The following is a 7,831-nucleotide window of genomic DNA, read 5'->3' as shown; positions in this document are numbered from 1 at the left end:
AGTATTGATGGCTGTCTTTGGGATATCTTGCTCATTAATCTTGATCTGGTAATACCCTGATTTGAGATCTATCTTTGTGAAGATCTAGGCTCCACTTAGCCTGTCTAGAAGCTCATCAATTATGGGAATAGTATACTTATTCTTAACTGTCAGTTGATTTAGACCTCTGTAGTCCACACAGAGTCTAAGCATTCCATCTTTCTTTTTTTGAAAGAGAACTCACGCACCCAAGGTGAAACACTGGGTCTTACAAACCCTTGTTCTAACAGCTGTCTAAGCTGTTCCTTGAGTTCGATGGCTTCAAGAACTGGCATTTTGTACGTGCGCAGGGCTACTAGCTGAGCTCTTGGGGTCAATTCTATCACATGATCTACTTCTCAAATTGGAGGCATCTCTATTATTTCTGCTGGGAATAAATCATCATAATCACTTAACCATTTAGGTTCTTTAGCTTTTAACTTTGAGTCTACCGGATTCATTTTGACAAGATAAATGCGCTGCTTCTTTCTAAGTCCTTTTAGTAACTTAGAAGCCTTTACTAACTACAGACTTGGGGATCCTGAAATTTCGGTTCCTTGAACCTTGTTTCTGTGAAGGTCAGGTTGATTTTTATGGAGCCAATCCATTCCAATGATCCTGTCGAAAACCCCCAAAGGTATAACTCTGAATTGACAGTCAGGTAAACTCCCATCTAGGTTGAACTGAATACGTTCTGTTTCAAGGTGAGTGAAAAGAATCTTCCAACTTGCCAATTCAACTTGCATAGGTTTCCTTGATTTCTGATCTAAGACTAGCTTACGCAAGCATCCATGGGAAATGAATGAATGAGAACTGCCTGAATCAATCAAAAGCTTAAAAGATTTACCTTGATACTCTGTCGGAGTACGGATGACTGAGAACTGACAGGTTAGGCCCTTGGTTTTCAATTACAGCATAGATCTGCCCTCTTTCCTCTTCTACTACATCTGAAATTGTGACTGCTCTGGCTGTTGCAGTCTGAGGCAAGACTCTTTCTCTTTGGTTGCCCTAGTTCTGGCAAGGAGTTCTGAGGTTACTTTGGACAGAGGGAGATGGCTGAGCTGGAGTTCTTCTGGGGTTTCCCTGGCTTTGGCGAGATGGACCTTGATTAGATTGGTATGAAGGAGTTGGTCTCTGAACTCGGGGTTCTTGACTTCCCTGTCCTCTTGACATGGTAGGAGTCGGGCAGTCTTTCAGCTGGTGATGACCAAAACCTTGGCATCCAAAACATCGGTTTTCACTTCTGAGCTCATCCCTCTGATTTCTTGAAAGAGGTGGGGCTCTTGAGAAGGTATTATGGGGGAAGGGTCTTCCTTCACTTCAGAATCTTCCTGCATCCTGATTCTGATTCGGGCCTTGCTGCCTCTTCGGGGGGGTGGAAAGTTTGAAGTGCTTCCCTGGGTTTGGAATCTTTTAAAGTTAGAGGGTGCAGGCTTCAGAGCGGGACCTTTACTACAAAGGCTTTGGCAAAATCCTTTGTCATTCTTACAGTTTCAGCCATGGACACTGGCTTGGCATTTTTGACCACTGTGTCCAAGGGTTCGTTCATTCCCCGAATGAACCTGGCCATGAGTTGTTCTTCATCTAGAGGTGGTGAATATTTGAGTAGAAGAGAAAAGGCCTGGTGATATTCCTCGATGGTTTTTCTCCCCTGCTTTAGCTCTAAGAATTCGTTCATTTTGATTTTCAAAAATCCAAGGGAACAAAATATCTTTTGCAAATATGTTTTTTGGTCGTTCCAAGACTGAGTATTTCTATCCAGACGGTTGGTGTCACAGTGGTTCCTCCATGCTACCCTGGCTGTTGCCACTATTTTCAGCCTGGCAAGAGCCATTTTGCTCCGCTCATTGTAGCATGTGACGTCAAAATATTCTTCCATGGCTTTCACCCATTTCTCCACAGCCTCGCCTAGGTTCTATCCTTCTCCTTTGAAGGGTCTTGGCTGAGTCCTATGAAGAGCCTTGCAAACATCAGGGTCAAGCTCGTGATCTTCAGAGAGAGGGTTTGGCTAACGGCCACGGTTTCCTTGTCTCATGATTCTGCCAAAAATGTATATATTATTGAATTTTTATTTTGATATCATCCACGAGATCCTAAGACTTATGAGGTTCGGAAAATAATTTCTTAAACAAGACAATGATCTTATTGGAGATCTATTATTAACAGAGTAAGGTTATGTAGAAGGGGAAGAGAAGGTTGTGTGTGTGAAGGGACTTAAGGTCCACTAGCTCACCTATTTAAAGGTGAAGCTAGGAGGCATTTTGTATTGAGCAAGGCCTAGTTGTATTCATAAACAACTTAATAAGCAAGATATTTTTCTTGTATTTTCTGAGTCCCTCTCCTCCACACACTTGATCTAGCATGAGCACCACGTTTTCTCAACATGGTATCTAGAGCTTTGGTTGAATAGGTCACATTTGTGGTGTAGAATAGGTCAAAATCCTCATCTTCTCTTGTGTGGAGCTCAACCCCCTGCTGGTTGAGGACCTCTAGCCATTTGTAGAGGCCATATCTTGAGGAGTTTCCAACTAGGGAATTGTGGAGGACAATCGGGCGCATGCAGTCGTACAGTCAATGAGCCAAGACGCCTTCTCTTCGTTGCGCCATTGTGCTACTTGTAGGCCGGTGCATATCCTGGTTGTAGGCGTGGTCATACAGAAATACGCCGCCTACAGTTGATCACAAGCTCCATAGCTTTAGGGCTTTTTAAGCCCACCCTCTCATGAGTCTACAGCTTGATTTTCAGTTGCAATGGAGGCGTAAATTGATTGTGGGAAGCAAAAAAGCAGGCGGCTGCAGTTTTCTCCATGGAAGCTCTCTATTAAAGCTTCAAATTTATCTTTTTTTCTTGCTCTAATCCTCCCCTCTTTGCTCTAATCACCCAAGTGATGTTGTGAGAGCTTGTTGTTGCTGATCCTTCTCTTGATTTTGAAGCGGTGGCCAACCACATGAGACATTCATAAGTCTCATTCAAAACATCATCAAGCTTCCTCATCATCCTCAAGCTCTCAAAGCTCTTCAAAGTGTGCTTATGAGCACTAATAGTGTTGATTAACACTAATGAAGCTTCTAATCCAATAAAGGAGAGTTATTCCAAAGTGTTTTTAAACACTAAGAGTGTTATTAAACACTAATGGTGAATCTAATCACCAATACAAGTGTCATTAGATGTTAAAAATATGCTTTTAAGCACTAATCATGTTTTTAAACACTAATGGTGATCTTAATCATCAAACAAAGTGTTTCTTAACAGTAATGTGGTCTTAACCATCAAAGGAGGAGGTCTTTAATACTAAGGAGGCTCTTCTTCATCAACATTGGAGGCCGGGCACACACCATAAGTGCCACATTATAAGCCTTCATCGTCAACCCGCTTCTATGCTTACCTTGGCAATCTTCCAAGGAGAAATGGTGTAACCATACGCCATTGTCTCCATCCCATAAGCCAAAGAGGTTGAAGATTTTTTGTTTTTTCATCATCAAACTCAGTTTTTGAGTGGTTTAAAGTTGGGCACATGTACACTAAGTGTTCATCTTCAATGTTGTTGTGTATCACCCTTGAGGCTCTTGTTTGTAAGAGGCATAGGCATGTCATAAGCCATATGCTCTCATTTCCCAAGCCCAAGGCATGTTATTCCGCTGCATATTTCAACATTTTCATCTTTTAAGATGAGTTATAAGGTTGAGCATAGCATCACTAAGTGCTCTACCTTGTTGTTTGTCATGATTTTAAACATCTCTTGGCAATGTCTTTGTAAGAGGCATTGGCAACATTATGAGCCATGCCCTCTCCTTCTTGAGCCAAGGATGATGTACCTTATTGGTTTGAGCATTTACCTCACCCACTTACTCACTTTCATTAAGCTTGTACCTTCAAACGCTAATGGGTATCACGTAACCAACATGCACAAAAGCTTTTGTTGTAATTGTGGAGTAGACACTACCCTTGACCAATCCATAAGGCAAGTGGTAAGACCCTCCCTTTCCCTTTCCCATATAAATCTACCTCATAACCATTACTCTAAGAAGGAAGGCCCTCATTGCCCATGGAGGAGGTATGGTATTCAAGGAAGCATCAAGCATGTTGAAGGAACATCTATAAGCAAACCACTTAAGCAAGGGTGGCAACCTTGTTTTGATCATTGTGTGAGAATGGTCAAGGTGAAAAGCATGTGGAAGCAATGGCATGTATGTCTAAAGCATGTTAACTACAAGAGGTCAAGCAAGCACAAAGAGTGGGGTGCACCATCATTGAGGTGTACATCTTCATCGACATCAAATAAAGACTTAGATGGCATCATTGTATTAGCCTCTAATGCTCCAGGAACATAGTTGTAAATCCTAGATAACCACACCACCATGACATCCTTGTATGCCTAATGTTATAAAGGCAACCTATGTCCAATACCACCTATTCAAATTCTTTCATATTTGGTATTGAGGGAGGGTATTAAAAGACTAAGGTTATGTAGAAGGGAAAGAGAAGGGTGTGTGTGTGAAGGGACTTAAGGTCCACTAGCTCACCTACTTAAAGGTGAAGCTAGGAGGCATTTTGTATTGAGCAAGGCCTAGTTGTATTCATAAACAACTTAATAAGCAAGATATTTTTCTTGTATTTTTTGAGTCCCTCTCCTCCACACACTTGATCTATACCATAAGCACCACTGTCCGATAGTTACAGATTTTTCTTTATCAGATCGTCCATAAACAATCACTTATACAACAGGGAATTTTTCTTCGAAAAACATTTCTTTATTTATATAAAAGTTGCAATATGTACATAGAGTAGCTCGGCTCCAGAATTCAAAATCTCCTCAGGAGTCGCATAAGACGACGGTACTGGGCCATAGCCATGCCCTGATACAAACGTTCACTTACTGTCAAGGGATCTATTATTTTCTCCTTAGGAATAAAACAACTAAGGAGTCTGTAGACTTGGTATGAAAGTCTGAAATTCTCAAGCGTCGAATGATATAGAATGACGCCACGCACCATTTTCAGCTTTAACAGAATCATTGCCAATGAGAGGTTGTGACATACTACCCTGCAAACCACTTATGTTGTTGTCTCTCCGCTGGGTTAGGAAAATATAAATCCTCAAAATGGCGTGCGACTCTTGCTCGGCTTGTTCGAGTTGAAGCGAAAGAAATGAGATGCTCGAAGGCGAACGCAGTCATATCTTGAGACTGGGTGAGGTCAGGAATACCAGATAAATAGGGAACTTCCATCTATAAAAATAATTTCTTTGATTAAAAATTCTTCATTAAAGAAGCTTACGGGATGAAAATATACACAACCGCTTGTGTGTGGGTGTGTGGGTCTCTCCGCGCGGTGCGCTGTTCACACACAACCGCTTTCTTTTATTATTATTATTATTTTTCTTTTTTGAAGTGTGTGTGGAGTGAACTAAATGCGTGTGTAGCTGTGAGATTTGCAGCGAATTCAATGCGTGTGCAGTGAACTAAATGCGTGTGTAGCTGTGAGATTTGCAGCAAATTTAAAATGTTCAATCTTCATGTGTGTGTACAGATTTCAGTTTCTCTACAGGTGCAGGTTTAACAGAGAACTAAAATGCAGGTTTAACAGAGAACTAAAATGCAGGTTTAACAGAGAACTAAAATGCAGGTTTAACAGAGAACTAAAATGCACAAAATTAAAGATGCAGAAAACTAAACTAAGCTAAGAACAGAAAATAAAACAAACATGCAAAAAATTGAAACTATAAAAATTATCCTCAAATAGAATGATAGAAATGCAAAAACAGGCCTCTCTCTTTCGCACACAAATTGAAATTGGTAGGTTTAGCACCTACCTCTAATCCTTCTCGTGTGTTGAATCCTTGTCCTGGCCTCAAGGGAGAAGCGTAGCTAGCTAATCGCACTCAAATTGCAAGAGACAAATAAAGAGAATTTAACAATAGATTAGTCTTAAAAAAGTACCAAAATTAGTCCCAAATCCTGCTCTCCTATCCAACAGTTTTGCAACCGATTGGAGCTTAACAAGGAGTGGTAGTGTGTGTATGGTGCTCAACTAATGTAGGCACTCGCTCCCCGACAACGGCGCCATTGTAGGGCGGTTCTCTCTACCGTGCAATATAGTGCTCATACAGTACTACCGATCAACAAATGTGTTAAGAAACACAATGTCAATCCAAGGACTCAACCCGATTAGTGCATGAAGGCTTATGCCACAAGGGAGCTCACATACACGAACCACCACTTGACGATTCAACCATTCAACACCTCAATCAATCTCTCAATCCCTTAAATCCACTACACTAATCAAGAGAACAAGCAATGCATGGCAATCTCTTAATCCCATTCAAATAGTGATTAACTCTTAGCCTTTCCCTAATGCCAGCAAACCCATAAGCATGCATCTACTAACCCACAAGCTTAAGCAAGCATAGAATGTAACATTCACAAACCCACAAGCTCATAGAGAGAGTCTATCCATGAATAACTCATTGCCAATGAAGTGGCAAGAGCTTGCATCAATGAAGACTACACACACACACACACTACAAGCATGCAGCATACACAAGAGAAAGAAAGAAGCATTCAACTAATCATAGATTAATCTACTTCAATGATGCTAAAACAAATTAAGAGAAAGAAGTGGAGCTATACTCATTGGAGCTTGATACTCATTAGAGTACAATAGAGAGAGAGTTAGAGAGTTGCCTTAGCTTGAGAGCTCAAGAGCTTCACTCAATAGCTTATGAGAATGGCCCAAAAACATCCCCTTTCTTTACCTAACATCTCTTTTATAAAGATGTCACTAACCCTAACCCTAGGCCTCTTTCACACATGGGCGGACAACCCCATAAGTGAGCCTTGCTTACTACACTTAGAACTCTCATTTAGAACCCACATTGACCAAAAACGATTTACATTGCACTTCGGCACAAAAATATGGAAAAATTATGTGCGTGTTTATGTTCCCATGGCTACAATCCCACTCTCTCGCATTAATTGCTTTCGACCTCCTTCCATAATCCGTGTTCCCATGGAACAATCCTTCTGAGTGACGATCCACTTTAAGCTCTGATGATCTGTCACATCAAAGTGAGTCTTTGTCGCAGTAGGTAATGTCTCCACAACTTCAGGGCATATACTACTGAAAGTAGTTCCAGGTCGTGGATAGCATAATTCCTCTCCTGCGTTCTGTTTTTGCGGGATTCATAGGCCATTGCATGACCTTCCTGCATGAGTGCACCTCCCAGGGCAAAACCACTTGCATCAGTTACTACCTCAAAGGGTAGAGAGAAATCTGGTAGCTTTAGAACGTGATTGGTTACCAAGGCGGTCTTCAGCTTATCAAAAGCACTCTGGCACCTAGCAGACCATTGAAACGGAATATTCTTCTCTTGAGAAGATTAGTCAGGGGGGAAGCTATGAGAGCAGACTGTGGTATAAAAATTCTATACCAACCAGTCAATCCCAAGAATCCTTTGACTTCTTTCACTGTCTTTGGTTCAGGCCAATCTATGACTACTTGGACTTTTGCGGAATCTAGAGAAATTCCATCTTTGGATACCAGAAAGCCCAAGTATTCAACATGTTCGGCAGAGAAAGTGCATTTGCTCATTTTTGCAAAGAGTTGGTACTTCCTTAGAATCTCGAGAACTTTTCTGACATGAGGTCAGCTGCATTCTTTGAGTAAATCAGAATATCATCAAAGAAAACAAGAACAAAATCATCCAAGTATTCTCTGAGAATGTCTTGCATTAAGCGATTGAATGTAGCTGGGGCATTTTTCAATCCAAACGGCATGACAGTGAATTCATAATGCCCATACCGAGTATTGATGG

The sequence above is a fragment of the Cibotium barometz genome, chromosome 23 (assembly GCF_041138505.1).
Source record: "Cibotium barometz isolate CiBa-2024 chromosome 23, ASM4113850v1, whole genome shotgun sequence".
NCBI lineage: Eukaryota > Viridiplantae > Streptophyta > Polypodiopsida > Cyatheales > Cibotiaceae > Cibotium > Cibotium barometz.
Note: the sequence above shows the minus strand (reverse complement) of the source record.